The sequence below is a fragment of the Bactrocera neohumeralis genome, unplaced genomic scaffold, assembly GCF_024586455.1.
Source record: "Bactrocera neohumeralis isolate Rockhampton unplaced genomic scaffold, APGP_CSIRO_Bneo_wtdbg2-racon-allhic-juicebox.fasta_v2 cluster11, whole genome shotgun sequence".
NCBI classification, from domain to species: Eukaryota; Metazoa; Arthropoda; class Insecta; order Diptera; family Tephritidae; genus Bactrocera; species Bactrocera neohumeralis.
This window is the reverse complement of record NW_026089624.1, coordinates 54900-68841: the sequence shown is the minus strand read 5'-3', so window position 1 is coordinate 68841 and position 13942 is coordinate 54900.

Here is a 13942-nt window from a genome sequence, read left to right as displayed (position 1 = left end):
CATGCTATAGCAAAAGAAAATAAAAGATCTTTTGGAGAATAAGAAAATGATTAATACTCAATTAAATATATGTACATGTATATTGCGATAAGAGTTTGACGCAGTTACGAAAACAGGATTGCATGAGATACCATGTTTTGTATTCTTAATTTTTTTACGATAGGCACAACTTATTGAGATAGGAAGTTGTTGCAGTTATGGAACAGAGAAATAGCAATCGTTTGATATGAAAATCTCAAAACAGCAATTTTTTAAGATAAGAGGTTGAGAAAGTAAGGCATCGATAACCAACGGCGAATAACGGATAATCGAGCATTGGTACGAGCATCACTTAATCGTCTCGTGTTTGAATTTGATCCTGCTTTATATTGCGCATTTGGGAAAATTTCAATGCCACCGCTCAATATACCTCCGGAGCCTTTAAAAACACATTTAGCTAGAACCACATGTCAATCGAAATTAATTTTGCGGAAAATTCGTAAATTCAATTCATGCTTCCAAATGACGTCATTTGGAGCAACAAAAATTTTTCATCATGAAGATGGTCGGAATTTTTAACCTGGTACATACAAGATTCAAGGTCAAGTGTACCATCGAATCAGTTGATTGCTTCCAATGCCTGATGCCGATTCAAAAGTTTTACAAATTTATTTTATGGGAAATGAAAAGGGAAATTTATTTTATGGGAAATGAAATCACATAAACATGCGCTTCAACCATATAGAGCTGATGGAAAAACGATAAATTGTGGACATTTTGGAAACGTTATTGAAAAACCATAATCAATTGGTACAATTGTTCAAGACCCTTTCTAACAGACTGCAAAACGACGTCATTGTCATTAAAGCAGACAAAGTGTCCTATGGAGAGCACGCAGGCAAAATAATGTTCCAACCGTTAAGAAGTTGGTGTTGTTATGGCTGATGACCCATGAGAATGTCGAGACATACGCATACAACGCAGAGATAATACGATGCAAATAATTCAAGAAAATCATATTCAATATTTGATGGATATCATTTAAATATTAAACAAAGGAATCCAACTACAGGTACTACTTATAGATTCTTATATCTTACAATTTTTTTATAGCAATAATTTTGTTTATCTCATAAATATATTCATTTGCAGGTGAAGAATTGATGAAGACAGTTAGAGCCATGAACTTTTACGCATATCGGTTGAAATTGATAATATAATTTCAGCGAAAATTCCAGATCCGAATGATAATCAAGAATTGTTTGACATTGTTACTACTAATAACCTGTGATGAGGTTAGATATTGTAATGACTTTTTAATAATAATTTTCATCAAAACGGTCCCGATTGTTACAGCTTATGGAAACAAATTTGCAATATTCGGATTAAAGGCGTGTATACATCGTCTGTCGGGTCCGCTAGTACTCTATATAACTCATACACTGGCCGACAATTTCGGCTTAAAAGTTATTAGAAAAACAAAAATACCTCACATACAATCACCAATCATATGGAGCACCCGGATGTTCGAAAATTCTGGTAATGGTTATAAGGGGGCTATGTCAAGCTTTCGCTCAAATTTATCCATTTTAGGCACAAAGATAAACTGTCATAATTGGAACACGCTCTATCAATTTCATTAAGATAACTCAAATATTGGTTGATATATCCAGCATAAAGTCACCTGGAATTTCGAAAATCTTTATATTGGGTATATGGGGGATCAGGAAAGTATTTCCCGGATTCAACCAATTTTTGACATACGGACAGGGAATCCCTGAATTTCACTTATATATCCCACACATGGCGCGTATTAAATTTAGTCGAAATCGGTTGGTCGGGTCCCGACATATGTAATTTCACAAAAAAGTGGGCGGTGCCATACTCATTGTCCAATTTTCACACCAGCTCTCATAAAGGCTTCTCATACCATCTTGGAGGTAAAATTTAATGTCGCTGGCGTAATTAGTTAGGCATATATTGCGCTTTAAGTAATTTTGAACAGTATTGGTATATGGGGAGTGAGCGGTAGGGTGGGTAGATTCCGGACTTTTTTCGATTCGGGATTTCTAATAGTGCGGAAAAGTTGCCTTAGTACTTCCTGATTCCTATGCAACTTTTTGTTTTGAGATCGGATTGCATCTTCAACCCCAACTCCGGCCTTGAAATTTCGGAAATTCGCCTAAAATCGTGAAATTGTCTACCTAGCGCTTGAAATACGCATCTCATGGCAAAATGTATAGAACAAAAGTTATTTGACACGTCATTTGCTACCGTAATGGTATATGAGATTATGGCCGTAGGACGAATCGTTCCCGAGATACGAGCAAAAAGGTGGCGCGCCACAGCGCAAGGTGAAAATTGTTGCAGCTCTCAGCTAACCTGTATTGGTCACCTAGAACCCACCGCGTGGAGGTGGCTGCTCTTCGAGTTCCTCCCAAGCCACTTTCAAAAGTTGTTACACACAGGTGCCCTTTGCTACTGCGGTCCACTGTATCAAATAACAGCTTTATATCTTAATGAAGTGCTTAGTTATGGCACTTTATATGGTTTCGGTTAATGGCGATTTCTGGGCGTGGCAGTGGTCCGATTACGCCCATCTACGAGCTCAATTTTTTTTTCTACTAAGGAACATACATACCAAGTTTCATCGAGATATCTTAATTATACCCTGAACAGGGTATATTAAGTTTGTCACGATGTTTATAACACCCAGAAAGAAGCGTCGGTGACCCTATAAAGTATATATATAAATGATCAGGATGTTGAGCTGAGTCGATTTAACCATGTCCGTCTGTCTGTCTGTTCGTCCGTCCGTCCGTCCGTCCGTCCGTCCGTCTGCATATATACGAACTAGTCACTCAGTTTTTAAGATATCCTTTCGAAATTTTGCAAACGTTATTTCCTCTTCAAGAAGCTGCTCATTTGCACTATAACATATAGCTGCCATATAAACTGAACGATCGGAATCAAGTTCTTGTATGGAAAACTTTCACATTTGAAATTGTATCTTCACTAAATTTGGTATAGATTATTTTCTAAGGCAACAATGTAATATCCGCCGAAATTGGTCAGATCGGTTAACCATAGCATATAGCTGCCATACAAACTGAACGATCGGAATCAAGTTCTTGTATGGTAAACTTTCACATTTGACAATGTATCTTCACCAAATTTGGTATAGATTATTTTCTAAGGCAACAATGTAATCTCCGAAGAAATTGTTCAGATCGGTTAACTATAGCATATAGCTACCATACAAACTGAACACATAGCTACTAAAAGAAATGCACCTGTGAAGGGTTTATTAGCTTCGGTGCCGCCGAAGTTGACGTTTTTTCTTGTTTTTACTCAAGTTACCGCTCTCACGGACAGACGGACAGACTGACAGTCAACCGGATTTCAAGTTTTGTCGTCGTCCTGATCATTTGTATATATACAAGTATAATCCTATATCTATCTCGCTTAGTTTTAGGTGATTCCTACAACAATTAGGTGAACAAAACTATTATACTTTGTAGCAACTGTTCTTGGGTTTTATTAAAATGCCTCAAATGCAATCACCAATCATATGGAGCAAAGTCAGCGGAATGTTCAAAAATCGTGGTAATATGTCAAGTTTTCGCCTAATTGTATCTATTTTTGGCAAAAATATAAACTGTTCTGACTTAAAATGTTGCCTAATTTTATTGAGATAACTCAAATATTGCCCGATAAATCCAGCATAAAGTCACCTGGAAGTTCGAAAATCTTTTTATTAGGTATGTGCATGCTCAGGGAAGTATTGAATCGATTTAACCCATTTTTGATACACAGAATAACTATTGTCAAGATAGGATTGTCTCTGAATTTCAATTGTATATCTCACACATTGACCGATATTTTCGATCAAAAGCCAACTCCAGACACTGGGGTCCATATATTCGGTTCCTAGGGACTTGAGCAGCTTTGGTTGGATTCAGTGGCGTAGCCAGGGAAGGGCGAAGGGGGCCGTCGCCTCGGCGCAACGTCTTGGGGCGGCAAAACGATCTTCGCTGTTTTTTAATATTCAGAAAAATACTTCAACAAATTTTTTTATAAAATTTATTATAAAAGATAAGGAGTTGTACACTCACAATGTAAGGTTTGATCAATTTAAGTTTGCTAAAAGATCAGATGCAACTGATACAGGTATACTGAGTAGTATTCTTAAAGCTGTCGCTAACGTCTTGTAGGCTTCCAGTCCCATTGAAGAAATGTATAATAAAACTTTTTCTGGCGAAAATCCAATTTGTTCTTCGTTTTTCTTCACTCTCTTAAATAAAAGTAGGACGTCTTAGATGTCACTGTATAAATCTTCGTTATCCAAGTCATCTGGATAGGATTCGGCAAGTTGCTGGCATTTTTCTTTAATTTCGACGAGTTTGTCATTGCATGAGTCTCTGGTTAGTTCTATAATTTGTTCAAAATCACGAAGAAAACCAAAACAGTCATTAAGCTTTTCCAAATTTGTGAAATGGGTGGATATTTCCATTGATAGCTTACCCAGAATTTCGATCATACAGCGACGCATTTCTTCTTCTGAATTAAAACCAGCGTCTTCAGATATTTCCCCAGACATATTTCGCTTCTTCCGAATTCTCTTGATAACAGTAACACCCCACTGTTCGCACTTATTTTTGGCTTTGACTACTAGTTCCTAAATTTTATATACTTAATATCGAAGATATTTTGTAAAAATTCACTTTTGCTTGAACCACCTATTGAAACTTGTAGGTAGGTAGATAAAGGGGGCGGCAGAACATCCTTGATCCCGAGCGCCCGAAGTTGTAGCTACGCCACTGGTTGGATTAGGAGAACTTTTGGTCATACCGTGGCATAGTTTAAAGGAATTATTACTGCAAAATTTTATCCCGTTATATAAATTACTTCATGATTTGTGTACTGGACACTAAAAGAATCAAATGAAATTTAAAATTGTGTTACATGGGAAGTAGGCGTGATTATAATCTAATTTCGCCCATTTTCACACTGTGGCGTGGGATATAAAAAGAATATTGAAATCGGTTTGTTGGATCCCGAGATATGTGATTCACAACGTTTCTCATACATACTAGGAGATTAAATTTAATAATTCTGGCTTAATTAGTCATTGATTTATTGCGCTTTTAGTAGCTTTTAACAGTACGGTTATGTGGGGAGTGAGCGGGGTTATCTTCGCATTTCATCCATTTTCACACTGTTGGTAGCAATTCTAATAATAGTTCCGGTTAGTACCCTTGGTTGTTGTATCTTAATTGCTTAGTTATGGCATTTTATAAATTTTCGGTTAATGACGATTTGGGGGCGTGGCAGTGATCCGATTACACCCATCTACGAACTCGATATTTTTTTTTATACTAAGGAACTTGCATAACAAGTTTCAGCGTGCACGGACGGACAGACAGACAGTCACCCGGTTTCAACTTTTCTCGTCATTGTGATCATTTGTACATACTTGTATGTATAATAGCTTACCCGGCAGATTTCGTTCGGTCTCCATCGATAGATAAAACACGTAAACTTTTATATAAAATAATTTTAAAACAAACAAAACTAATCTGTTCTCCTGAAATATTGGCTAATAAGGTTTAAATTTGATATTGACAGGCACACACTAATAGTCTGTTAATCAATTTAAAGCTTTCAAAAGCTTCACAAACTTTTATGTGTTTAATTATGTGATGCGTAAATAAACAAAGAAGACGGTTTTCCGTTGCACGAACACGCGACATATAATTGTCCATGCGCAAAACAAGGAATATCCAAGTTGATTCCGCAAACCTGTAAAGATTATCCTTGCGATTTATTTATGGTCATCGCAAAGACCAAACGTACTGGAAATTAAAAGCGTTTGTAAACGGAGCGGTTTGGTTAATTAATGTTTCCAGCATGATGACAACTCATTCTTCTTTTAACTGCGAATGGTGATGGATGGGTAATCCAGGCAATTCAAGTGAATTTCAAACGTCAAAGTTGACTACGTCTTGCTGGTTCAGATCGATGTCGACTGATTTGAAGAAAACCAACTGTCCTGAAAGATAAAGAAATGAGATCCTCAACATTTTTATTTTTGAATAGTCGCGCTATATCTGGGAAACACGCTGATTTTTTTTAATATTTCTTTATTTATTGGATCTGCTGGCGTATGCCGATGATATTGATATTGAGAAGCAAAGTCCTCTCTCGACGAACAAAAACCAAACTCTATAAGTCAGTCATAATTCCCGTCCTGCTATATGGTACAGAGGCCTGAATTATGACAACAACTGATGAGTCGACGTTGCGAGTTTTCGAGAGAATAGTTCTGCAAAAGATTTACGGTCCTTTGCGCGTTGGCCAGGGCAAATATAGCATTCGTTGGAACGATGAGCTGTATGAGATATATGACCACATTGACATACTTCAGCGAATTAAAAGACAGCGGCTACCCTGGCTAGGGAGCAGAGGAAGAGGAATACCTCCACTCCTTTGGAAGGACCAAGTCGAAAAAGACCTGGCTTCGCTTGGAATATCCATTTGGCGCCACGTAGCGAAAAGAAGAAACGGCTGGCGCGCTATTGTTAACTCGTTTATAATCGCGTAAGCGAAGTCTACGCCAGTAAAGAAGAAGAATATACTAAGGTTCTATACTTCTACCAGTTAGTTAGAATATCAAGGGCTGTTCGTATAACTTTATTATATTATTTATATAATTATTTTTGACTACAGCGAAATCTATTAAGTCAGGTATTTTTTTAACACTGGGCCAGTACCAGGAGATATTATGTCCAGGTTATTATGCTTATTCATAATAGTGTAGTACAGCTGTCGTCCTTTCGGATTAATAACACGTGAGCCCCAGTACTTGTGTTTTGCGTGATAATCTCAATCTGCTAGAAATCTTTGATCTAGTGTTCCAAAAATTCTTTAAATTCGCTATCTGTAATTTTAAATCCAGGTGGACAGTATATAGCCGTAAGATTTAAGTCATAACCCCGATTTTTTAGGAATATTGTTACAGCTTGTAACTGTGCTGCAGCATGAGATTCTAGAGCACTGGTTCCCAAACTTATTTTGTCTACCGCCCACTTTGAGAATAAATATTTTTTTAGCGCCCCCCTTTTTTTCACCTATTTTAAAAACCACTATAACTTCAAATTAATTATTGTGACCTATATACATATGTATGTATATTAACGGAGAATTCTAAACGAAACTTTTACTATAACCAGCAACTTGAAACCTAAGCGCAGTAGGTAACATACAACGGCGCTTAGGTCTCAAGTTAACTCTTACGGGCTCAACCTGCCAATAAGAATGATTATTGAAACACAACTTTATAGTATTAAAACAGGGAATCTTTTATTAAAAATAAAACTAAAAAAAAAGAAATGTGCTGTCGTGGGACACCAGGTAGGAACGAAGTTCCTTCGGATAATATAGAATCGATACAATTTGCAAAAAAAAATTGTGCTTAATTTTATGTAGGTTGTCCTGATTTTTCTCTAAAATTTCGCTGATTAGTTTTTATTTAAGTACAGATAAGTATTACGAAAACTCTACTGTCGTGCTACTGCCGTCGGCAAATATAGGTAGGATATATTCAAGTTAGCAGGAACGACAACTGTCGGCCTGCAGTCGTGTAGTCGTGCAGCTGTCAAAATAACAGTGTCCATAAGAACGTCTGTATTTTAATATTTGACAGATGTAGTTTGCAGTCTGTCGCGCTCTATGTGTTCCGCACTTCACTCAAAACTAATTTGCATACACAATAATGTTACAGATTTTCATGCCTAATTATTTTGCAATACCTAAAGGTAGGCTATAACTAGCGATCTTACAGTCTTTTTCTTACGGGTTATTTCTTACGGGTTTTTTCTTACGGTTTACTATCACTTTTTTTTCAGTTAGGTCCCGCAGCGAAATTCCTATCTTCTCCAAGCCGTAAGGAACTTCGTTCCAATAATCGATCCATATATAAAAACTAATGTGAAGGATGAATCTGATGCTGTTTAATAAGTTTGTTAATATCAGGTTCCAATTTACTCAAGAACAGTCGCCAGTCGCCACGTTCGGTAACAAGCAAACGATTTCTATTTTTAGTAAGCAGTGTTGTCACAGCACTAAATCCACGTTCACATAAATATGACGATGGAAATGCTATCAAGAATCGTTGAACGATTGACCACAATCCAGGGTACAATTGCGAGATCGGTTTTTCTAGCCAAAATTCTTGGTAACCATTTTTGAACTTGATTTTTATTTCCTCGTTTCTTGTCAGTTCTATAAGTTCTTCTTCCAACTGAAGTGACATTGCCGTGTTGACATTTCAAAATGGATCCAACACCCAGTCTGGTATTTCCAAGTTCAAAATGTCCTGGTATCGTTCGGTGAAGTCTATGTGGAGGTTTTCCAAATGTTGGCAGTAGGCAAACAATTCGTCGTTACTGCATGATACTGATAAATTCGGAAAATTGTGAAACTCACGTCTGCCCAGATTTTTTTTTTTAGAAGCAGTTTGGCTGCGAAAGCAGCAACGACGTTTTTTGTTTTAATTGAATTTAGTTTATCACCTTGCAGTTGGAGATTCATGTCGTTGAACAATTTATACAGGTCTGTCATGTAAGCTATATCATTCTTTAATGTTATGAGCTTGTCTTGAAATTCTGTATCTTTAGTTTCCAAGAACTCTATAACAGAGTCAAACAGGTTGTAGAATCGAGTCAGACAATTGCCTCTTGATAGCCAACGAACTTCAGTATAAAACAACAAATCCTCGTCATTAGTAACACAAAGCTGATGAAATAATCTATCATTCAAAGAGCTGTTGCGGATTTTATTGGCTGCTTTGATGACATATTGCAGTGATTGAAACAGTTTTTCACTTAAGTTTCTAGCAACTTAATGTCGTCTATGGATAACGCAATGTACACCAAGGACATCTGGAATTTTATTTTTTAAGTACGCTATGAAGCCTTTATGGCACCCTGTCATAGCCGGAGCGCCATCCGTAGCAACGAAATAATAATATTTTTCAAAGGAATTTCTTTCTCATCGCAAAACTTTTCCAATATATTGAATATGGTTTCGCCTTTTGTATTGGTCTCTAAATTTCTATCAAATAATAGTTCTTCACATATTTTCTCATCTTTATTAAACCTCACGTAAGACAACAACAATGCTTCATTAGTTGGTAAAGTGGACTCATCCAGCTGAATTGAAAATTGACATGACCTCAGGTGATCGTACAATGATTCTTCAATGTTTTCAGCCATTTCATCAATTCGTCTTTGCACAGAATTATTACTCAAAGGAATTTTTCGGATAATATCTGCGGCCGGTTTATGAAGCACGGTAGTTATTACTTCATTTATTGCTGGCAATATTAACTCTTCTCCGATGTTATGTGGTTTGCCTTAACAAAGAGATATTGTACGAAGCTCGAAGTCCGTCGTCATCTTGCTTAGCAGCCGCCGAAAATAGTTTTGCTACACTTGGCTGAGTATTATGCTTCTTCTCTAGGTCTTGAAAATATGCTACATTCTTGTCTCCCTTATCTGGATGCATTTTATTCAAATGATCTTGCAGTCTTGAAGGCTTCATTCGAAAATGTTTTTAGATATAGAAGACACAAAGGCGAGGATGGGCTTGTGGGATTTTCAATGAATCCGAATTTAATGTATTCCGCGCAGTATTTCCGTATCTTCTTTTTTACTTCCGACATTGTTTTGCTTTGAGAAATACGTTTAACTTTGCGAGTAGTGTAAAGGAGGCGGAAGTAATGCTCATCTATTGCGCGCAAAACCACAAATGAATATAAAATAAATATTACGTTGTTTATATAGGAATGCTTAAGCACAATTATTATATAGTAGTCCAAACATATGAATTCTTATTCTTCCTAGAAATACATTTGTAAAAAAAGGATCTTCTCCTTTTCGTATTATCTTATTTTTCCCAGAAATACATTTGTAAGAAAGGATAAAGATCCTTTTTTTTATTTTCCACATAAAAGATTTAAGGAGTTCAAAAGCTCAAAACGTGCGTTAAATCAGCTACCTACCCGACGTCATTTCGCAAGTGATAAAATAGATTATTCAAGAGCTCAAAGCATGCGCTACATCAGCTCGAACCTACCTACCCTACACCTTTGCGCAAATGATTATATTATGATAGCAAATGCCCACATACAGATTTGGCAATGGCAATAGCAATACGTTTGACAGTTAGTATTCTATAAATTCTATCCTGTCGAGATGCCCCGTTATGAAACGGAGCGACCGATTGACATGATTTTAATTTTTTCTATATTCAATAAAATAGGACAGATACATATATAAACTACGCGGAGAGAAATTTAGAACCGAGTTTGAGCAATCTTTTATTTCATATTAGTTGATGTTCACAAGTTGCTGTTGAGAGTCGAGAGCTCATGTAGTCGTTGTCTAAGAGGCCTCCTAGCAATATAAAATTACAAATAACCACCTAGACCTCTACACAACGCTCCCATTTTCTTTCTGGGTCTCTTACCGCCCCCATTGACACTTGCAGCGCCTACAAGGGGGCGTTATGGCCCACTTTGGGAAACACTGCTCTAACTGATTGGTTTGCCACCTTAAAGTATTTCCCTGGCTTTGTTTCTTGCAAATTGCAAGAGTATAAAATGTTCGAGAGCACCCGAACTTAGCCCTTTCTTACTTGTTCTCATTTAACATTCTGTTATTTTCGAGTCCCATCATGCAAAACTGTGGTGAAACACGCTTTTAATTTGTCTGTTGGAAACTCGCTCATCTCGGACGAGCAGCTTCTCGAAAAGTTACGTTCTCTGAACCGTGAACATTTCCAATCATATGTCGTGTGTGTAAATCTATGACTTGTGTACCCGTTTAGTTTACAATTCCTATATGCAATTTTATTATTAATGTATGCGCATTGCATGTACTAAATGCATATGTCTGTTTATGTACTTATGTATGAATCTTTCTTTTTCTTTTTTTATAGTAGGAGGAAGCATCTAAGCATCTAACTTACTCCCAACTCAAGACTCTCCTAAGGAACCACCGGGTTAGTAGTACTTCGTTGGAGGAATAAGACATTTAAGTCTCCTCTATTGCGCGGACTAACTGACGTCTACTCTATTGAAAAAGTCTCAGTTTTGTCATCGTGAATGCTGACGCTTCGCTAACAAAATCTAGGTCCCATGTCGTCTGTCTACCTACCAGTGGATGTCCGGTAAAAGTCGATGGGTCCAGCGCCCTTTGGATGAGGAATCCTACAGCTTCTGCCACATTTTAGTGCTCTTGTTTCTCTCCTCTGTCCTTGCCGATACAGTGTACGACGCCGACAGCTGATATAAACGCTCAAGTTCATTGGCTAATACTTCAGAAGCGATGTTTGCTACGAGAGCTGCTATATATATTTCTGGCCTAATAATGAAAATAGGAATATTTATCAACGAAAATGGTTTTATTTTTTTTTCAAAATATTCTCAATCAAGATTTATACACTTTTGCATGCGCTCAAACCAATTTTCGAAGCACTTTTTCACTCCGATTGAGACACCTCCAAAACATGGTTTTTGAATGCTTCAACAGCATCTTCTGGCGACGAAAATCGTTGACCATGCATTATTTTCTTGATGTGTGGGAATAAAAAGAAGTCATTGGGTGCCAAGTCAGGGTTGTACGGCGGATAACCCATCAATTCGACGTTTTGGCAGGTCAAAAAGGCGCTGGTTTGAGCCGATGTGTGAGAGCTCGCATTGTCATGGTGCACAATGATTCGTCTTCTCTTGTTCGTTTTTCGAATTTCTCCGAGGACTTCAGGCAAACAAATGGTAGTATACCACTCAGAATTCACAGTCCTACGTTCCTCAAGCGGAACAGTCGCCACATGACCAGTTTTGCCGAAGAAACAGGCGACCATTTGCTTCGAAGTGCTTCTTCCACGAACAACTTTCGTTGGATTTGGCTCGTCTTGGAAGACCCACACGGTCGATTGCTGTTTTGTTTCGGGCTCATACGCATAGATCCATGATTAGTCACTTGTGACGTCTTACAAACGTCTTTTGAAGCACCGCGATCGTATTTTTTCAGCATTTCTTTACACCAATCCACACGAGCCTTTTTTTGAGCGATTGTCAAATTGTGCGGGATCCAACGAGAACAAACCTTTTTTACGGCCAGGTGTTCATGCAATATTGAATGTATGCTGGTGGGAGAAATGCATAGACATGCCTCTATCTGAAGGTATGTTACATGACGGTCTTGCATTATCAGTTCACGTACGGCATCGATGTTTTCTGGCACAACGGCTGTTTTTGGACGACCTTCACGGAATTCGTCTTTGAGCGAGCGTCGGCCACGATTGACTTCGTTGTACCAGTTTTTCACAGTGCTATAGCATGGTGCTTCATAGCCATACAAAGATTTTAGTTCACCGATGCACTCTTGTCGTGATAATACACGTCGAAAGTTGTGAAAAATGATCGCACGAAAATGTTCACGAGTTAATTCCATTTTTTGGCCTAGATGAATTTTTTAATTCCCTGTAAATAAAACAATTCACGATTAAATGACAAAACGTTCTGAGAGATGTTATGCTAAAAAATGTCAAACTTTCCAATGGAAACGTCAGATTGCACCTGGCAACAGTTAGTGTTGCCTAGGCCAGAAATATAAATAGCAGCCTCCATATAGTCCGGAAATACTTATTACCCGAATTGCAGAAAGTCTAAGCAATGCAATTATTTGTTTAGCATACGCTTTTATATATATTGCCTGTATCCATACTGGTGCCGTTTACGGTCATTGGCGTAGTCCCTTTAAGCACTCATTGCATTTATATCTTAGGTTTGCTAATTGTTTAGCCACTGCATTCACCATGAGATCATCCGCATCGCTACTAGTTTCACGTCTGTTGGGTGCTGTCTTCTTAGCACCCCGTCATTCATAAGGTTCCATAATAGTGGGCCTAACACTGAGCTTTTGGGTACTTCACTCGAGATAGAGTAACTGGTACCTTCGTCCGTATCAAAAATCAGCCTTCTATATTGTTTATGATGTATTCAAGGGCCCGTATTTCAGCCAAAACTTTGATTACGTCTGCCCATTTTGCATGTTGAACGCATTTTTGACATCTAGGGTTATCAGCGCGCAGTAATTTTTTGGTGCCACCTTTCCATCTTTTGCCACTTACTGCTCTTTTCGCAGTATCGACGACTTCTCGTAATGCGTCAACAGGGAATCAATTTTTTATAAAGCCGTATTGGCTCTCTGATAATCCGCCGTCCTTGCGGATTGCTTACTCCAAGCGGTTTCTTATTATATTTTTTTACACTTTACCCATTGTTTAAACTCAACAAAGATTTATCATTCCTTACCACTGGTGGGGGGAAATTAAACTTCTTATATCAAGTGAGAAATCTTTCATTCTGGTTTTTATTTAGTATTTTCCTTGCTTATATACAAATTTTAAAACTATCTTAAATAACTAAATATATGTGTATATGAGAATGTTTATATGTATTGCACCGTATTGTTTATTGCTGCTTGACATGGGGTTGTTTTCAAGTGTACAATTTAATACATGTGTGTGTGTGTGTGATGTTATCTCTTCTGTAAATTTATGACTTGTGCCCCCATGCATTTTTATTACTATTAGATGTGCATTGCATGTAAATGAATTATGTATATATGTATGTACGTATGTATATTAATATATAAATAGATATTTATATTTAGTAGAATTTCGGCTTTGCTGATAAGTAAGCATGTTCAATGATATTTGAACATATTGCCGAGGGAAAGAAATGATTATTGAAAATTAGTTTTTGACTGTTTTTTATGTTATTAATATTCTACCGGTTGGGAATATTGACAATGATTCTATCAGCATGATTCGCTTTACATTCATAACGAATATATAGTATTAAAAGGCATAATATTACAATTACTACTAACAC